Raw genomic sequence first — 18,595 nt, 5'->3', positions numbered from 1 at the left:
CCCTTAGGAAAGCTGTCCCTGCACTCAGGAGAGATGGCCCCACCCCTTACCACAGTGTGGAAGAGCTGGCCTGATGACATGGGCCTAGGAGAGCTGATTCTGCCCCTCACCTAAAAGGGTGGTTCCAGCGGTCTGGACTGACCAGATCAGCCTTGGGTTGGCCCACCCTAACAGCTATCCCATCTATGATCTTCCAGAGTACGTGAAGGGACTGGTCCTGTGGAATGATACCCATGGGATCTCCATGATGTGGGTCAACAGCTGAATTTTGGAGAGCAGTTTGGGTGAAGATCCAGTGATGATGGTGTGCCAAAGGCCATAAACCAGACCAATGACTCATTGCAATGAAAGTTTTGTGGGTTGGGCTGATTAGACAAAAGGGCATACTGCATGACATACCATGGCTCCTAATGCCACTAGAATGAATGAAGAGGTGTTGGAAAGACTGAGGAATGAGGTGGATTTTTTTGTTTATTTATTTGTTTTTAATTATTTGTGGGTGCATGCTGCAAGGGTGAGGGGCAGATATGGAGGGACTGGGAGTTGAGCAGGATAGGGGTGCATGATGTGAAATTCCCAAAGAATCTATAAAGAATTATGTTAAAAAATGAATATTAGGCTAGAAGTTACCTATCAACAATATGAAGCTGAGGTGGGAGATTTGTGAAAAGGTTATGCAATTATGTACATTAATAGTTAACATTGTCTTTCTTAAAGTATTCATTGCATCAATTGCTTCAATGTATATTTTTATATTATACCTCTCTTCACAATTGAAAGTTTAAGGTTAAAAAGGGTATTTATTCTCCTGATACTCACAGGCGTTACAAGTCAATACTCTAAGCAATGGTATTTGTGGACACTTAATGAGTACAAAAAATGTTAGGAAAAATGAAAAGAAGATGTTCATGTTGAAAGAAGGATAGAACCTAAAGACATGAAAGCATACCATTAGCTCTTAATATTTAATGTGAGTTGCTACTAAATGCCATTCTGAAGTTGTAAGCAAATGCTAGGCAAAATTCAAGTTTAAGAGCAATCAGGCAGCTGGATATTGTGGGTAACAGATCCAAGAAATCTGATTAGAAGACTCCTAGTAATCTAGGTAGAATAAGAGTGATTACAGTAAAAATAGAAAGAAGTGGACAGAGATATAAATTCCAAGCAGAATCCTCTGGGTGTGCTGATGGATTACATATGAGTAGAGCTAGAAGAAGGTAGATCTATTCCTGAAATCCTGTCTTAGAAACTAGCTTATTTTGATATAGTTACTAAAGACTATATAGACAGATACATGAAAACGTGAGCCACAGAAGAAAAACAGTTATTTTTTCTGAATATATTAAATCTGTCTAGGAACAGATATCAGCCAGGAAAGTAATGTGTGAGACTTAGAAGAGAGTTTTAGTTTAAGATGTAAATGCACAGCAACCAGTATATAAAATCTAGAATGCATCAAAACATCTGAAGAGCAAATATAAACCTATAAAAAGTAATGAAAAGAAACAATCTACAGAGTGAGAGACAAACAAGAACAAGTGATATCAAGGACCACAGGATAGTCTCAGAACCATATATTCAGAGACATATCGAATGCTTCTATGTTGCATAGAAAATAAATAATCTGGTTTTATTGAAAATATATTTACTATGTACATTGGATACTTAGAAGATATTTGATGCAATAGTTGTGTCTTACGTATGTGTGTACATTGTTAATTATATCAAAAATCCATATTTTAAAAACTAAGATGTAAACATTTTATTTCCTTTATTTCACAATTATGTATCATATATGGATTGATAAGTTAAAAACCAGTCAATCACTCCTAAAATTGTAAAGAATAATTGTTTATTTCTAAATACCCTAAAATATATATTCTCATCATCATTTGTTGCCTTATTACCCATTCCCATAAGAGCTATACTAACAAAGTCCATGAAAGTAGGAGAGATCATACAGATACATCTCGAACTTTTTAGTTTCACAGAAACTCATAGGGTTGATTTGCAATTTAAAGAGTAAAAAACCCTCCAAGGTGTAGAGGGATGATTATTTGGTAAAGAGAAGTAATAGATGTGTATAACGTTTATCATGGCTACTACCAGGAAATACATACATACACATGTATGTATGTATTGTCTGAATTAGATTTAACTATCATATATAGTGTAGAGTCATCTGAGGTAGTCCTAACTGAGGGATTACTTAGATCAAGGTGCCCTGTGGCCATGCTTTTTAAGGGATTGGTGTGAGCAGGTTAATCACTATGAGTGACACCACCCTTAGACAGGTGGTCCAGGTTAGTATGAGAAAACCAGCTAAGTATAAACTAGTAAAGGAGTCATGGGGGAATCCAGCAAGATGAATTCTTCCATGGAGGTTCACTCCAGGTTACTTCTGAGTTCTTGCCTTGATTACCTTCAATGATGGATTGTGATCTGGATGTGTGAGCCAAATAGATACTTTCCTTCCAACTAGATTTTTGTCATGGTTTTCGTCACAGCAAGAGAAGAGTAATATGACCAGGCAGTGGTGGCGCACGCCTTTAATCCCAGCACTCGGAAGGCAGAGGCAGGTGGATCTCTGTGAGTTCAAGGCCAGCCTACAGAGCAAGTTCCAGGACAGGCTCCAAAGCTACACAGAGAAACCTGTCTCGAAAAACAAAGAAATAAGAGAGAGAGAGAGAGAGAGAGAGAGAGAGAGAGAGGAGTAATATCCATATTGTGATGCCAGATGCCTGGAAATTACCTTTAGCATAAGTTACTGGAGCTAAGAAGGTGACTTGGTAGGTAAAATACTCTTTCATTACAAGCATGAGTGCTTATGTTCAATCCCCAGTGCTCATAAAATCTGGGTGTGGACTCTCACATGCCTAAAACCTCAGAAGGGCAGATACAGGAAGATTTCTGGACCCCAGATGAACTCTAGATTCAGTGAGAGATCCTGTCTTAAGGGAATGGGGTTAGGAGTGAAAAATCAAGACCTCTGGTAGCCTTCTCTGGTCTCTTTTCTGGACACATACCTGCATACACAATTTGTACCCCCCCACACCAACATAAAGACATTATAGTTTAGAAATTTAAAAAAAATGTATTACAACTCAGCTTATTATAAGGCTTCACAAAAAGATTATCCTTTATGTTATTAAAACACTGTAAACTAATAATGAATAAATTGCAAATAGAAAAGTAGAGAACACATTACATATATCAATATCACTTCTTTGGCCCATAAATAGTTATTGAGTGGTTTACTTTGGACCAAACATTCTGCTGTATCCTGAGGGCTTCATTTTGGATAGAGTAAGTTCATGCTCTCATGGAGCCTACAACAGTCTAACAGAAGGAGGTGTTGTTAGATGATAAACAAGATAAATAGGTGAAAGTCTTTATGCTACAAAGTATTGAACCGAAAACAAAGCAACAAAGCACAAGAAAATAAAGAAAGATACAATGTGACAAATGCAATAATGTTAAATCTTGTTGCCAGTAATACAAATTTAAAACATAATATTCAAATAATATGTAAATAAGTAAAGGTTCGAGTTGGGAAAATGTTGAGGAAAAGTTCATTCCAGGTAAAGGTTAAAGCAAATATCAAGTTTCCAAGACAGGATTTTGTTTAGTGTCTTGGGGAATACTAAGGAACCAGTGCACCTGCTGTGAACTGAGAGAGAAGCAAAGGCCAGTCTGTGAGGTCCTGTGATGGTGTTAAGCCTGTTTAGACTTCAAAGGACTATGGCTTTAACATTGTATGGGAATGTTTTCCTGGGAGATTTCTCAACAAAAAAGGGTTACACTCTGCCTTACATTTGAACAAGAGAAAGATCACAAACGCAAATGTCAGGGGAGCAAGGAAGAATCTATGGAAGTCAATCAGGTGGTAGTGGCTGGATGGTAGATACAGCATCTGTAGGGAAGAGGTCACAGGTAGGGTCCTCTGTGTGTTTTGAATGTGAAATGAAAGAGTTTGCTATCAGATGACTTGAGATGAGAAGGTAAGAAGACTTCAGTGAGAATGAGGGAGTTGGAGATTTCATCCTGGCCACCTGAAGCCTGATGTCCTCATTGGGTCAGAGGAGCATAGAACAGCATATCTAAATGGATACACCAGAGGTTGCATTTTTTTATACTCACTCGAATTCATGAACATATTTGGACAAAACAGCTGGATATTCAAGGCTGAGTTTCTCTAGAGAGGTCTGAATTGTTGATAAAAATGTGGGAGGCATCAGCATACAAATGTCCGTTTTTGTAAACCAAGAATCTGGATGAAATCACCTAGGAAGCAGAAAAACAAAAAGTAATTAAACAAGCTGCATTCCACAGGATTCCAAAGGTCCAAATATCTAGAGATGAAGACAATCTAGAAAGGAGGCTGAACAGTATTTGAACCAGAAACTTTTTCAAATGTAGTTTTTGTGAGTGGTGTGGGAAGTGATATGATGCAGCATGGCCGTATTGTATTGGAAAGAAATAAAAGGCATGCATAATTGTTTCCATTAAATGTCATGAATGGGTATTAACTGAGATAACAGAGACTGATTTTTAAATTTCTAAGTTTATTGGTATGGTTAGAATATTTCCAGCTTGAGTATTAAAAATTCCTTGTAAATTTCTTATGGAGTTTCTTTGGTAACCTTAACTCTCACCCACCCAATCTCAGCCACCTGCTCCACCTTGGGAGTCTACTAATCAAGTTAAATCTGTTTTTGTCTACTTTGCGCCAATGGCTTTGTTCATACTGGTTGTGACCTTTTCTTTGATTTGTTAGAATGACATTTATCACAGAATTGAGAATATAGGCTTAGAATCCAGTAGAGGCAAGTGTGAACCTTGGAACTATTTTGTGTTGGCTATGTACCCTTGGCCAGCTGGTGTTGCTGAGACTTATACTCTTATTAACAATGGCATAAGATAACTACCCGTATCCACATGTTCTAAGAAAGAGTGAATGAAATATTTTTTAATTATTTCCTTTCCAAAATCCTAGATCTACTTTGATGTGTTTCTTACAGCCTTTGAGCACATGTGGAACTTTTTACTCTTTTTTTTTCTACCCAGCCACTCCTCATACTTTTCTTTAACCCTATAAAGGGTTAAATATGTGCTATACTGAGCATAATTTGGTACAATTCTTGCACAGAATTAAATGTGTGAATAAATTCTAAATGTGCAAAATATAAGATGAATTTCCTATATATTACCTTATACTTGACTACCTGGTCAAGATTCTATGACAACATTTCCTCCTCACTCTAGAAAATTAAGAAGTACATCACAATCATCCCCTCTGCCCTGTGGGTTTGGCCATCATAGGGGCTCAAAGATGAGAATCAATCTGGAGAAATGAGCAAGGAATCTTGAATATTCCCCTCACATTTTCAACAAATTAAGTAAGAGAGTATCATAGAACTAGGGAGTGCACTATCTATGACTCCACATAACTGAGACTCATGGAGATTACATGATATACACCAGCCTGTGATCAGAGTGTAACAAAAATTCATCTCAAAATTCATCTTTGATCATTTTATACAATTTGTTCTTTATAATGTTCTAAATAAACAACATTAATTATATATGTTAATATACTACTGGTATTAAATCCTTTCCTGATGTCTTTTGTTCTATGCTATGCAATGTATTTAAAATGCCTTTCTATAATAGGTCTTTTGATGATGGGGACAATGATTACAATAATATACAGATGGGAAAGAACATGTTGTTCAGTGGTATAGCACTTGTCTGACATGGAAAACTCGTATCTAATGGTAAACACTGACAAAAAATAGAGATAGAGAGAACTTCCCAGATTAAAGGCACATTGCTTAGTTTTCTGACAAAATATTATTCAATTGCAGAATAACCAGTATTGTAAATAACTGGTGTACATTTTTGTTATGATGTATCTGATGCTCAGAAATATATAGTTCTTTGACCACACTTCAAGAGCAAGTTAGTAGCAGAGCCATGATTTACATGTAGAACATCTATTTCTTTGAGTATGTAGGGGTTGGAATAGTATGTGTATATATACGTGTATGGGAGGGGTATCCATATAAAGTCCTATGTGGAACCAAGAGGCTGGAACAGGATGTCTTCCTCAATCTCTTCTTCATGTACTTTTTGGGGAAGAAAAAAAGATTTATCACTGAACCACCATTTTAGGAATGAATCGCCATTTCTGAGAGACTGACTAAATTATGAGTACCTGGGATCTACCTGTCTCTGAGCACCAGTGCTGGAGTGACAGAGTGACATGTAGGAATCACTATACCAGGCTTTTGATATTGATTCTAGAGATCCAGTCTCAGCACATAATTTATTGTATGTATGTTTGAAATCATAAAAAATATGAACAAGTAAATTATAAAAAGTAACTGATTATCCTCATTTCATATAAACTAAAACATACAATCTCAAAACAAGCTAGTGTGTGTGTGTGTGTGTGTGTGTGTGTGTGTGTGTGTGTGTGTGTTATAGCTCTTGGGCTATAAGAGTGGCAACTTGATGAGAAAAAAATAGGTCCTTGCTATGGGTATTGGGGAGGTATTACCTTGTATAATGATCAAAGTAATTTCAAAGCAGTGTAGGCCTAAATTCTAATACTATGGAGATCTTTAACTCACTCAATATGGGTATGGGTCGTTTAATCTATATGATATGTTAGTTCAACATGCTAATATCAGAAGCAAACAAGTACTTTCATCCCCTTTACATATCTGGGTTCCTTGCCCATCATAGAAAGCAGTAGACACATATTTAATGTAAAAACCTGTAATTTGCCTTAAGTAACTATGCAGTCTTATATCCTATATGAATTCAGAAAAGGAGAAATTGCTGGAAAGAATTTGCTATAAATGGCAAATGGCAATGTAATCAGACTTGTAGCTCACATTGTCTTTTGTTTTCAGCAATCTTCTCACTGTCCCAACCATCTTTCTGGCACAGATGTCTCTTATATAACTTAATCCTCACAAAAGCAAATCACATAGCTCAGGACATCAACGCTAACAAGATTCCTTCTACACAAGCCATAGCCTCATCACAAACAGGGTGTCAATACTACATGTGCTGTTTGCCTTTGATACTTTTTTAAAGAAACAACTGCATATGTAGATAAGAAGCATCCAGAAGTATAATGTTATTGAGACCCACGCAATGTGGGAAAGCTCTGCTGTCATGGGTATCTGAAGTATACATTTGTGACCTTGTAAACAAGAGAGAACAGCATCCTCTTTGTTTAGCTGAAGACAAAGAATGGGCCATATTTTAATCCTCCCAAAGCCATAAATGGCACCACACAAAGATGAAATCTGCAATTTTATGCATTAGCTAAAAAGTGCTAGCTGTAGACGGGAACTCACTAAATCATTGTAAATCATTTAAACAAGTGGTTTAGTAGTCCATGAAGACCTGAAACAGCCTTTTGCAACAAAGCAATAAAAAAATAATAACACAATCCACCATTTCTAACTGGTCTCAATTTAATTATCAAGCAGGGATTTTAAACTTTAACCATTTCATATCCCCCAGATGCTTTCTACATATTTGTGGCATACCTCTAAAGACTGTGTAAAGAATTATTGTTCTGTTAGAAAACCAATCATCTGATGCTTGGAAGTATATTTGTCATTTTTATAACTTGATCTATATTTATTTACTAATTGCTGATACTTATTGTTTGTATGAAAACATAAATTCTATTTCATGGAAGCCTTGCATAATACCTAGAAGGTCTGGTTACTAACTACATTAATACCTCTTGCTATGAAAATTTACAGGTAAAATTGTTGTGCAGGCTTCATATCTATAAAAAATAACAGTCAGAAAACAAACCCAACTATCTCTGATATCCATGCTTATTATAACCAAGTGGCAGTGTCCTGTGAAGGACCTCATGGTTTAGTTATTTAGAGTTCACATATTGACCGTACACCATTCTAGAGGTTGAGCTGCCCATTAAATGTTTGTCTTAAGTCCATCTATTAGAAATTACATTAAATAAACCAAATTAGTTAATTAATTTTTCCTAACTAAATCATTTGTATCACTGTTTCTTATCCATGATGCTATTGTCATTTGTGAATATTATTGTAGTAAGATATTGTCTCATCCATTGGAGGATATTTACTGGTGTCTCTATTCTCTGTCTACTGAACTAACAGGCTGGTAACACATTTTTTTATTTATGAAACCAGATATACCCCCAAGATATCAGTGAATGCATTTGGCAGGTGGGCATCACTTCCAGTTGAAAAGCGCTGATTCACATGAAAGTCCTCAAAGTAATGTCCACATCATTAGTAACAAAAAGTGCAGCTAAGGGCAAGCCATTGGATCTATCATTTCTATACAGTTTTTCTCTGAAACTACCAATGATACAAAGGAAGTTAGCAAAAGTGTCCGATCTTCACATTGTTGTGTATTTCTGTACGATTTTGTTGCCAAGGCTGTTATTTCCATTGGAAAAACACAATCTAAACTGAGACACTGTAACATTTTTTTTTACAGTCAATAAACTTGATTTTGAGTATCCACAAATTACAATAAAAGAATGTGAGAATAGCCTAGAATATATTTGCAATAGCAAAGGCTGCTGCATCCTAGATATAGAATCCCTTATAATGAGTAGAATAGTAAATGCTATTTTATATAGTATTTTACATGTCATTTTGAAAATCTCATTTAACTGACTTTTTTTTAAATCAGTAGCAATATATTATCTAGTTACCCCTAAAGAATTAAGCTACATTAAGACAGATTGGATTTGTAGCTATTTTTATCCTTGTCAAATAAAATATGGGTATTTTATAGTCATGTTGCCCACTAGACCACTGCAATTATAACGTTTTTCACTTAAAAAAAATACTTAACCTCAAGAGTTTAACATTTGTGACCTAACTCAAAAAACTACTGTGACAAGTAACCATTACAGAAATCTTCTATAGCTGACATTTTGTAATGACAGCACAATCATGTCTACTTAAAATATACTCTTTTGCTTATGCATCTTCCTTTTAACTTTCTTGAACAGTTTGGCTAAAAACGGAAGATATTTGAGACTGCAATTATGTACCATTTTGATTTCTGATTATCTCCCAAAATTTGCATGTCTAATTTTAAATATTCTTGAATGTTTGAGAAAAAATATTTGCACACTCCCTGTGGAAGAAGAACATGGTGCTGACTCAAAAAAAACAAAAAACAACAAAAAAAAACAAAAACCTTAATCTACACATTCAAGTTACAAGATAACAGTATGTCAAAAACTAGAACTTGAACTTGGGAGTCAAAATCCCTGAGTTTCCACACCTGCTTTGTCATGATATTAACAGTGAAACATCAAAGAAGTTAGCTAGTCTCTCTTCATCATATGCTGTTGTTCACAAAGAAAAATAAAATGAAATCCACATGGCTGTTGAGAAAATTAGTAATATGAGAACCCAGGCAGCATTTTATATCCAAAATCTTGAAGACAACAGAGAGTCATAATTTACATTTATACACTCTGCACCTCAGGTCAGGCAAGTTACTCTGATTTTAGCAACTAATTTTTCATACTCACTTAGTAGTATTAATATCATTTGAACTTTCCCCTCCATCACCAATAAGGAAACTTGGGTATTTGCTTAAACATATATATGTATATATTTGTATATGTTTATGTGTATATGTGTTTATGTTTATATGTGTATAAACAAATATCTAAATTGTTCATATATATATATATATATATATATATATATATAATATATGAAACCTATGTAAATCATATATATGATTTAATTCTGTTTCCAAATTCACATAAGCATTCAACAAAAGATGAGATCCACATCCAAGCAGTCTGATGCAAAAACTTCAATAACAAAATATGCTGCAAACCTCAACACACTGGGAACCATCAAAAATAGCTGCACTGTAGATTTATTCTATGGAAAAAGGGTACATTTCATAATATTCACACACACACACGGAGGTATGTATGTATTGTTGGTAGGTTTCTTGGTACCATTTTTTCATGTTCTGACAATGAAAGAAAAACTTCAGTCTTCAAAACAGCAAAAATTAAAATAAAATAATACCAGTATTTTGTGTAACTAATTTGATGATGAACCAATATAACACAGACTATTTGATATGATGCCTAATGTGCTCAATAAATAGTATTTGACATGGCAAGCATTAGTCTACAACAAAACTTTTATTGGAAGTTCTATAGCCAAACATATGTATGTTTTTATATGTGTGTATATGTGTCTGTATCTGTGTGCCTGTGTGTGTATTTCAAACAGTATCATCAGCATTAAAATATATATTCATTTCTTCTATGCATTAATTCAGAAGCAATGAAAACAAGTCTATGATATGTTACTTTATTAAAATATTTTTATTCAAATGAGACAAAGGAATGTCAAGAAGGTACTATCTCATTTATAAACAGTTGAAAATTCAAAATTAAAATATTCCTTTCTTGGGTTATGTGAGTATGAAATAAAACTACTTCTTTAGATGTGTCTATCTCATGTCTTCTAAGTTCAATTACTGACAGATAGGACACAGCTGCCCTAGGATTAGGATTAATATTTCAAACACATAATTCTAAATCAAGGAGTCTTTTGCTTCTATATAATACATTATCAGGATCTGAAAATCCCAAACAAATCTACTTCATATTAGCAAGCCACATATACTAACTCTATATCAAGAGTCCTCATTTTCACAAAGTTAGATTAAACTGAATGTATTTTAATAGTATAAACAGAAACTAAGTAAAAACAAATGTCTAAGCTCATATATTTGTTAATCAATAGCAAAAATATAGAAAGAAATATGTCTTTTTATTCCATGAATGTAGCAAACATTGAATAAAACATGCATACATAATTTACTCAAATAGTACAATTAACTACATTTTTATAATTTATTTAATCTCATCTTTTCCACTTATTAGCATTTGATTCTTCTTCTTTTTTTAACAAGGCTTCATGTAACTAGCTACATAGCTAAGGATGACTTTGAACTCTTGGCTGCTTCCACCTCTCAAGTGCTGGGGCTATCCTTCTTCATCACCACTCACAGCTTTCATTTATTTTTTCTAACTGCAAACATGTTCCCACCACTCTTCAAAAAGAGAGTGCAGTAACATACCCATAACAATATTCAGTGTGTTTTGAATCAAATAAAAACCATGAAAGACATTTAGTCACAAATGGAAACGTGTTTAGGGAAGTCAATTAATCGAGTGGGAAATACGACAAAAATAACAACTCAGAAATAAAAGAAAGCAGTGTGCCATTACTCAAGTATTTCAAATCACAAATAGTCTTTATGTGTGGGCACATATCTATGGCTGAATTTCTCAGGGTACCCTGTATATCTTTATGCATAGCCATAATGTGTACTAAGAAGTGATGGTAGAGGTCTATGTCTACTTTTGAAGACAAATGAATATTTGAGCAAGTACATGAACTCTTCAAATATCGTCTTTCTCCAAATAATAATTTCAGAAGGGTCTATAATAAATAATCATTGAAAGTTCTTTTTCTCTCTTTTAAAAAAATAAATATTTTTTTCCTCTTTTTGGGCATGCAACACACAGGATAAACATTGCTAAGTAAAAATCACAAAACTCTAGGGGATTCAGTTAAAATACATCAATTTCACATTCAGGCATGGAATGGAAAGGACCAGGGAAAGCTTGGTTCCAAGGAGTGGTGGCTCAGCAAGTGTTCAGTGGAGGTTTACCAGGACCCTGTCCAGGGTGCTGAAAGGGTTTCTAGGAGAAAGCTGCAGACTTGGTGGTATGCATGTCATTAACCTAGTGAGTCTGGAATCCTATTTCTAAACCAGTGATGCTTCAAAATGGAAAGCTACATCCACAAATGACAAAAAAAAAAAATCCACAACTGACAATTAGCTATGTAATTACATAGAAGTAACAGAGAAATTAAAGAAGAAAATTCCCTGCACTCTGTAAGGGAAGAGCACGAAGTATACATAACAAGAGAGATGACACACCTAAGCCTTCTGAAGCTCACAATAAAATACCAAATAACTCAGAGCAAATCCTTGATGGAGGAAGGGGATGTACTTAGAGTTAGGCATGCTCTCTAGGCTGTTCTAGACAGACAACCTGCTGCCAGCCCTAGGAAAACAGGTGATCATTAGCCTTAATCAATTCAAGCAGTAAAATACAAGGTTGGAGATGGAAAGGAAAGGAGAAAGGTGAACTCACTTATACCAATAAAGATATAAATTGGTGCCTAGTACTCCCTACTTTCCTGGATACTTGAGCTGATTCAGGTGAATTGATACCAGGATTCTGATTAAATAAACACAAGCATCTGTGATCCCCTCCTTAAAGTCTCTTTTCCAACTTCATATACTCTAGAAAGAAACGTGAATAACCACAAATTGAAGAACAAGGTGGAAAGCCCTTCAGGCTGGCAGTCACTTCCCACTGAGAGGTCCAAAGTGTGTGTTAGGCTAAGAACATTGGCTAGCATCTATCTGCCTTGGTAGAACTGTCCTTGTCATTAAGTCTCTGTAGCTTGGGATCCCTCCTCTGCACACTGCTCTGCTACCCTGGGGTAGCTTTGTGTCTGGAAGGAAAGAGACAGACGCTCCATCCAAGGAAAAAGAAAAGGCATGGGGGCTTAGAGTGACATTCAGATAGAGGCAATGAAGCCTAAGATGCGCTTTCAGCACCTCCCGCTGTTCCCCTTCTCCTTGCATCAAGACATGCTGCCTGAAGGAGAACCCAACCTATCCATAAGTATTTCTACTTCCTTCCCCTCTCTGCCTTTGCTTTCTCAGTTTTGAATCCTCCAATGGTTTGGGTAAGTCAATCTGCATTCTAAATCATGTTCCTGTTGTTCCAGAGCTCAGGCATAGGATCCAAAGGCATGCATAATCCCTACCTCAGCCCTCATATCTCTCCCCGCTTTACCCTCTCACTCGCGCCTTTTCCACCAACAGGTTTAATTAACAATAGCCTTCCATAAAAGAAGCAGTTGTGAACCTCCTCAGCTCTGGTCACCCTCCCTTCACCTACATCCCCTCCTCCAAATCACATTGTGAGTTGCTCAGCAGCCTAAATCCTTCTCAGGGCTTGAGGATACCTGTGCACACAGACATAGCAAGCTTACCCCCTGTCGGCCCGCAGCAGGCAGTGAGATGCTGTCTAGCTAGCCCCCCGGAGTAAAGTTGGGCAGCAGGAATCATCGGGGTTGAGCCAGGCTTTTCAGTCCCAGGCTTTCCCCCATCCCAAGATGATCTCAAGCTCATCCCTTGTGCTCGGAGTGCTCAGAACAGCCGAGCTGAGGGCGGTGTGTGCAGCAATCTTCCCCTCTACCAAGAAAGGGGGGAAGGGGAGCAGGGGAGAGAGCGGAGGAGGGAGGGGTGGTAGTTGTATTTATAGAGAAAAGACTTCTCTGCGCAACTTTTTGGTGCCACCAAGTGGCACAGTGAGTTCCTTTAGGAACACAGACTACTGGGCAGATCAGGATGGGTAGACTAGTTCCATGTCCAGACACTCATACTGAAGGGAGATCAGGAGGCACCCCCCGGGGGGCAGGGGGAGGGGATCACTTTGTGAATGCACACCATCTCAGGATCTGGAATGCAAATCTCCAAATCCTAAGAATGAATCTATTAAGGCAGAAGGGATGATATTTCTTCTTTAGTCAAGTGGAAGAGGCATCAAGATACAGATACAATACTGTAGATGCCAGCTGGCCCCTGGGAGTATAGACATGTATCTCCTAGGAGAAAGAACCCAACTGCTCTGCTTATATTACAGAACATTCCTATCTCATTCCCAAACCGTCTTCTGCCACACCAAATGACCAACCTTGAACTTGGCATGTCAATTTCCTTGTCATAATCAGTTCTAAATAACTTCTCAAATCTTCAATTAAAAAAAATAAAACCCTCATAGCTTGTCACAAAAACATTTTCAAATGCTATTTAACAAGACAATAAAATACATAAACAAACAAGAATGTGTAACTTTAAGTTCTGTGCATCTCAACCTCTCCAAACAGCTCTCAGAACACCAGAATCTTCACATGGTGGCTGAATGCTTGCTGGCCTCACCCCTTCCAACAGACCTTTCAGCATGCATCCTTCAAAGAACTATGCAAGTCTTATAACTGTTTGTGACACTTTGAGAGAGAACACCTTCACAATCCATTTGTCTGTATTTCCTAAGTATTCCCCCTTCCTCCTTTTCCTATGCAATTTTCCAATCCTATACAAATACACACCATTTCATGAGCCTTCATTGTCCCAAACTGCAGTCTACTCTCTACAGTTTCCTGATGGAGAGAATGAGTATACAGTGCTTGATAGACTTGTTCAAGGTCAGATATTTTCCTAGAAAATGGCCTAAGGGCCTCTTGGGGTGTGACTGAATGAACGTTGACACTAAATCTGACAGAACTATTCTTTCTATCCCATCCCACATAGCTCATTCAGTCTATTCAACTCCCTTCTCTCTCCTCTTGGTCTCCATGGTCTCTGTCATCATCCTTTGTGAAAGTTGTATCAGAGAATTAAGGGTAAAAAAAAAAATCTCAGTACACTCTAGAAATAAATAAACTTGGTTTTAAAGGTCCAGATGTGCTAAGATAGCTCTTAAATGGGTTCATGGTTCTCTAGAAAACCTTTCATTCCTAATACTTGTAGTCACGTAAGTGTCATTTTAGAATTGTAATACTGGTATTGAAAATCATCCATAATCTCCTTTCCTACCTCGATTTGGGGTGCAGCATCAGCAAGTGCTCTTATTAGCCCCCAAACAACTAATATCCTTAGCGGTCTAAAATCCCCTTGCCTTGCTAAATGCATGCTTTATCATTGCACATGTACCAGCATGAGATGGGATTGGAGGGGGGCGGCTTCAGTTGGCTTCCCCCCCCCCTCGTCTCTGATTATTTTAGTTATTTTTCTATGGAAACAAGCCCACTGAAATCCTTCAGTTACGCAAATGAAAACAAAAAGATGTTCAGAAACCTCCCATTTACCCATACGAGTGTAACCCAGGCTCCTTACTCTAAATTCATGTCTGATTTACAGGGCACACGTCCTTGCAGGGTGACTTTCCTAAACTTACAGGACCTCCTAGCGTCCCTGGCTTCACCTGTCTTCCACCTGCCCACCACCTGCCCTCCTGGGTCCCTTTATTCCAAGCTCCCGCCCCTTGCTCGCTCACTCTTCATCCCTGCGCTGGGGGAGGGGCTCCGGCGGCATCCTACATCCCTAGTAACTCTATAGCTGAGAGAAAAAAAAAAAAAAACAGCGCTGTCCTTACCAGGTGCGCGCCCTGAGCCTTGTTCCCCTGGCCAGCAGCTCCTTGCAAGCTCCCTGCGCTTTCGTAGCGGCCTTGGATGCAGCTAAATCGCTAGTGGCTGCGATCGAAGCAGTAGTGGCAGCCAGCAGAACGGCTGCGGGCCCTCGGTGGTGGCGCTCGCTCTCTCGCGCCAGCGCCTGGAGCACGTGCTGCGCCCAGGCAGACGCAGCTGGAAGCGCAGCGCCGGGCTGGCTCCTACTACTGCAGAAAGCGGCTCGGGGCCGCTGGCTCGCCTGGGCTCAGCGAGTGAACACTGTTGCTAAAGCCTGGTGCTCTCAGGGTTCAGGCCAGGGTAGTCTTGGACTTCCTCTGTAGCTCATTCCCACCAGAGATGGAGAAGCAGAGCTGTACCGGGAGGCGTGGGTGGCGGCATGTCACTCAGAGAGAAGCTGGGGGAGCAGGTAGATAATCAGCCTCTCTCTGAAGATAGTACTGAAACTCCTGACCGTGATTGGAAGAAGGGGTGTCAATGTTGGAAGGCAGAAGGGAGACAGAGACAGACAGGGAGACAAAGACCTACAGAATGAGAGACAGAGACAAAGTCAAGGAACCCCAAGACGATTCAGAAACCTGAGTGGTTAGAAAGACCAGTGTGTTTAATAATCTTGCTCATTAGTAATGCCATTTTGCATTTGTCGGCACTTCTTAAAAAAGATTCTTTCTCTGTCCATCAAAACTCTTCCTCTGAGGCACTTACTTAAATGTCTTGCTTCTTCCTCAAATGGCTTGACTTCCCCTCCTCTGCTACCCCTAGTACAGCCTAGGACCATCAAAAAATGCTGAGGCTTTCTTTAAATTAGATATTTTTTTAAAAAAGGATAAAAGGGATTCCTATGAATTACCTGTATGGCTTAAACAAAAGAGTAATGCAGTGATACTATTATTGCCTGAGCAAACTGGGGAGTCAGGTACTTTCGTTAGCTAAACTAACTATTGAAAGACGATGACACCGAAGTCAAGGACACCAGTTGTTAGTAACCACTAATGGTTGTCAGCAGACCCTTGACAACAGGCAGATGATTCTTTGATCACTTCAGTTACTCAATAGAAGGAGAAGGAGGAAAGAAGTGTCCATCTATCACACTGGGTTAAATATTACAATGGCATACTTCTCTCTGCTACAGAGACTTGTGTACAAGGACCCATTCAGAACAAAGAATTAGAATCAGACTAGATGTCCACCAGCAGATGAACAGACAATGAAAAGGTGGCATATGTACATCATTAACTTTTATTCAGCTGTAAGAAAAACTGAAAATATAAAATTTACAGGGAAGAAATCACAGGCCTTGAGTGTGTAGCATTAAGTGAGGGAGTGTAAATCCAGGAATACAAAATCAGTATGTTCTCTCTTATGTAACATAAGATCCTACCCTGTAACATGCGCATGCAGAAATGGCTGTAAATGCAGGTAAAGCCTTAAAAAACAAAAACAAAACAACAAGAACCTAAAAAGCTACAAAGAAAACTGAAAAGAGGTGCTAAGGGAAGGAGGGGCAGAAGGACTCCAGGGCCATCAAAGTGGAAAGAGGATTGGGGTAGGTTATCAGGGGAGTGGAAAGTCAGGAGAGGAGATGAAGGGAAAGAGAATCCCCTAAAAGACACTTTGAAAATGGTGTTCTGATAGCTACTTGTGTGTTACTTTAAAAAGTTAAAAGGTAGGGTTTGCAAAAATGCGTTCATTTTCACATTTCTGCATCAAAAGACAATTTTAGAAACTTTAAGTACAATATATGAATTTGTTCCCCTCTCCCAGGCCCCAATTTAAAATGACTGTTGGTGAAACCTGAGACTTTCCGGACCAGGCAGAGCCCATTGATTCCTGCGCTTTGACTTAGGCCCCACTGTGAAGACGACAGGTGAACTTAGCGAAACCAGTGGTTCCTCAAAGAAAGTGTCTCACAAAGATCATAACTGTGGCCTTATTGTTCGTATGTAGGACAACTTAAAACAGACTTTGTAGGTGACTAGTACAATACCTAAAATTATGAATAGATACAGTAGGTTTTCAAATACCTACACATATTTAATTCTCTGCTATTTCCAAGACTAATGGAGGAGATGCCATCCCCGAGCCTCAGAAAAGATGAAGCCATCTCTGCACATCACATGTGGCTTCCTATGCTCTAAAAGTTAACATGCAAATGAAATTCTCGTGCTGATCAATAGGAGTGTGTTCAGTGGAGAAGGAGAACACCATTAGACAATCTTAAATGGCTCGGTGACATTTAAAACTATAGCTTTGTCTCAGCTTTTACACTGTCTCTTTTTCCCACGAATGCTGTTTACAAGTTATTGCTAGGTTAACCCTTTGTTTTCCTTCAATCCATGGTAAAAAAAAAAAAAAAAAATACCTTACCTCTTTGGTTTTAATTCTGTTTATAGTATCCAAAAATCACTGCCCTGCTGATCTTGACTCAAGGTTGTTTTCCCTTTTTCATTGTTAACTCAGCCTAAAATATCATCTAATTCAATCAATTGTTATTGTAATTGATTATTGTGCATTTTTACTCTGTACTGATATGTAATATTCTTAAGGAAGGAATTTTTGTTTAAGTAACTCATTCCAAACAAAGTTCTACCAAATAGAAGACAGTCAGTTGTTATTTCAATTATTTACAGGAATATTAAAAAGAACTATACCTGCTACATGTCTTTCACTGTCCAGATTGGCAATTCTGGTAATAAACCCCATAAATATTTGTAGATGTCTGGAGGATGATTGCATGACAGTAACTTTCACAGCTTAGACACACCCACCTCTGGTATTGTGTTTCTCAGATGCCGAAGAAACTGTGAGATACTAAATATTTTGCAAGTCTATTGTTATTGACCCATTGAATAATCAATAAGTGATTTTTCAAAAAAATCTTTGTACATATTTTTCATTAATTTTATAAGTTGGTATCTTCATAGAGGATTTCATAGCAGAACTAAGATTTTCATAATAACTCATCTTCCATAGGATTTCAAAACAAAGTCAAGCATAACACGGGATTTGAACTCAAAGAAAATGTTATTAATAAGTCAAGGTCATTTACTGCTATCCTCCATAAAGGAAAAACAGAGCATTGCCTTCTAAATTTTTAATTTTATCCCAAATATAGAGTAAACAGTGAGAAAACAGTGTTAGTATTTCAGTACATGGAAATCACTGCTGCTTTGGTCTGTGTTTTCTACAATAAGGCCCTGTCCTAACAGCACTCTTGACACACAACAAATCTAGAAATGCTT

General features: G+C 37.7%; 1 protein-coding gene across 3 annotated transcripts in view; it reads right to left on the bottom strand.

The window, feature by feature from the left end:
* Positions 1-15,730, bottom strand: part of Grm5 (glutamate metabotropic receptor 5) — a 484,091-nt gene extending 468,361 nt beyond the window's left edge. For 2 of the 3 annotated variants that reach the window (XM_036186135.1, XM_036186149.1), the window contains exons 1-2: positions 15,323-15,730; positions 4,141-4,284 (exon numbers count right to left, since the gene is read on the bottom strand). The gene's annotated coding sequence lies outside the window, so the exon portion shown is untranslated. Of the gene's footprint in view, positions 1-4,140; positions 4,285-13,157; positions 13,382-15,322 lie in introns of those variants that run through there. The other variant, XM_036186142.1, reaches the window with a different exon arrangement.
* Between the last annotated feature and the right edge of the window lie 2,865 nt (positions 15,731-18,595).

Source organism: Onychomys torridus, chromosome 1 (assembly GCF_903995425.1).
Source record: "Onychomys torridus chromosome 1, mOncTor1.1, whole genome shotgun sequence".
NCBI lineage: Eukaryota > Metazoa > Chordata > Mammalia > Rodentia > Cricetidae > Onychomys > Onychomys torridus.
Note: the sequence above shows the minus strand (reverse complement) of the source record. Positions and strands in the feature narration are given on the sequence as shown.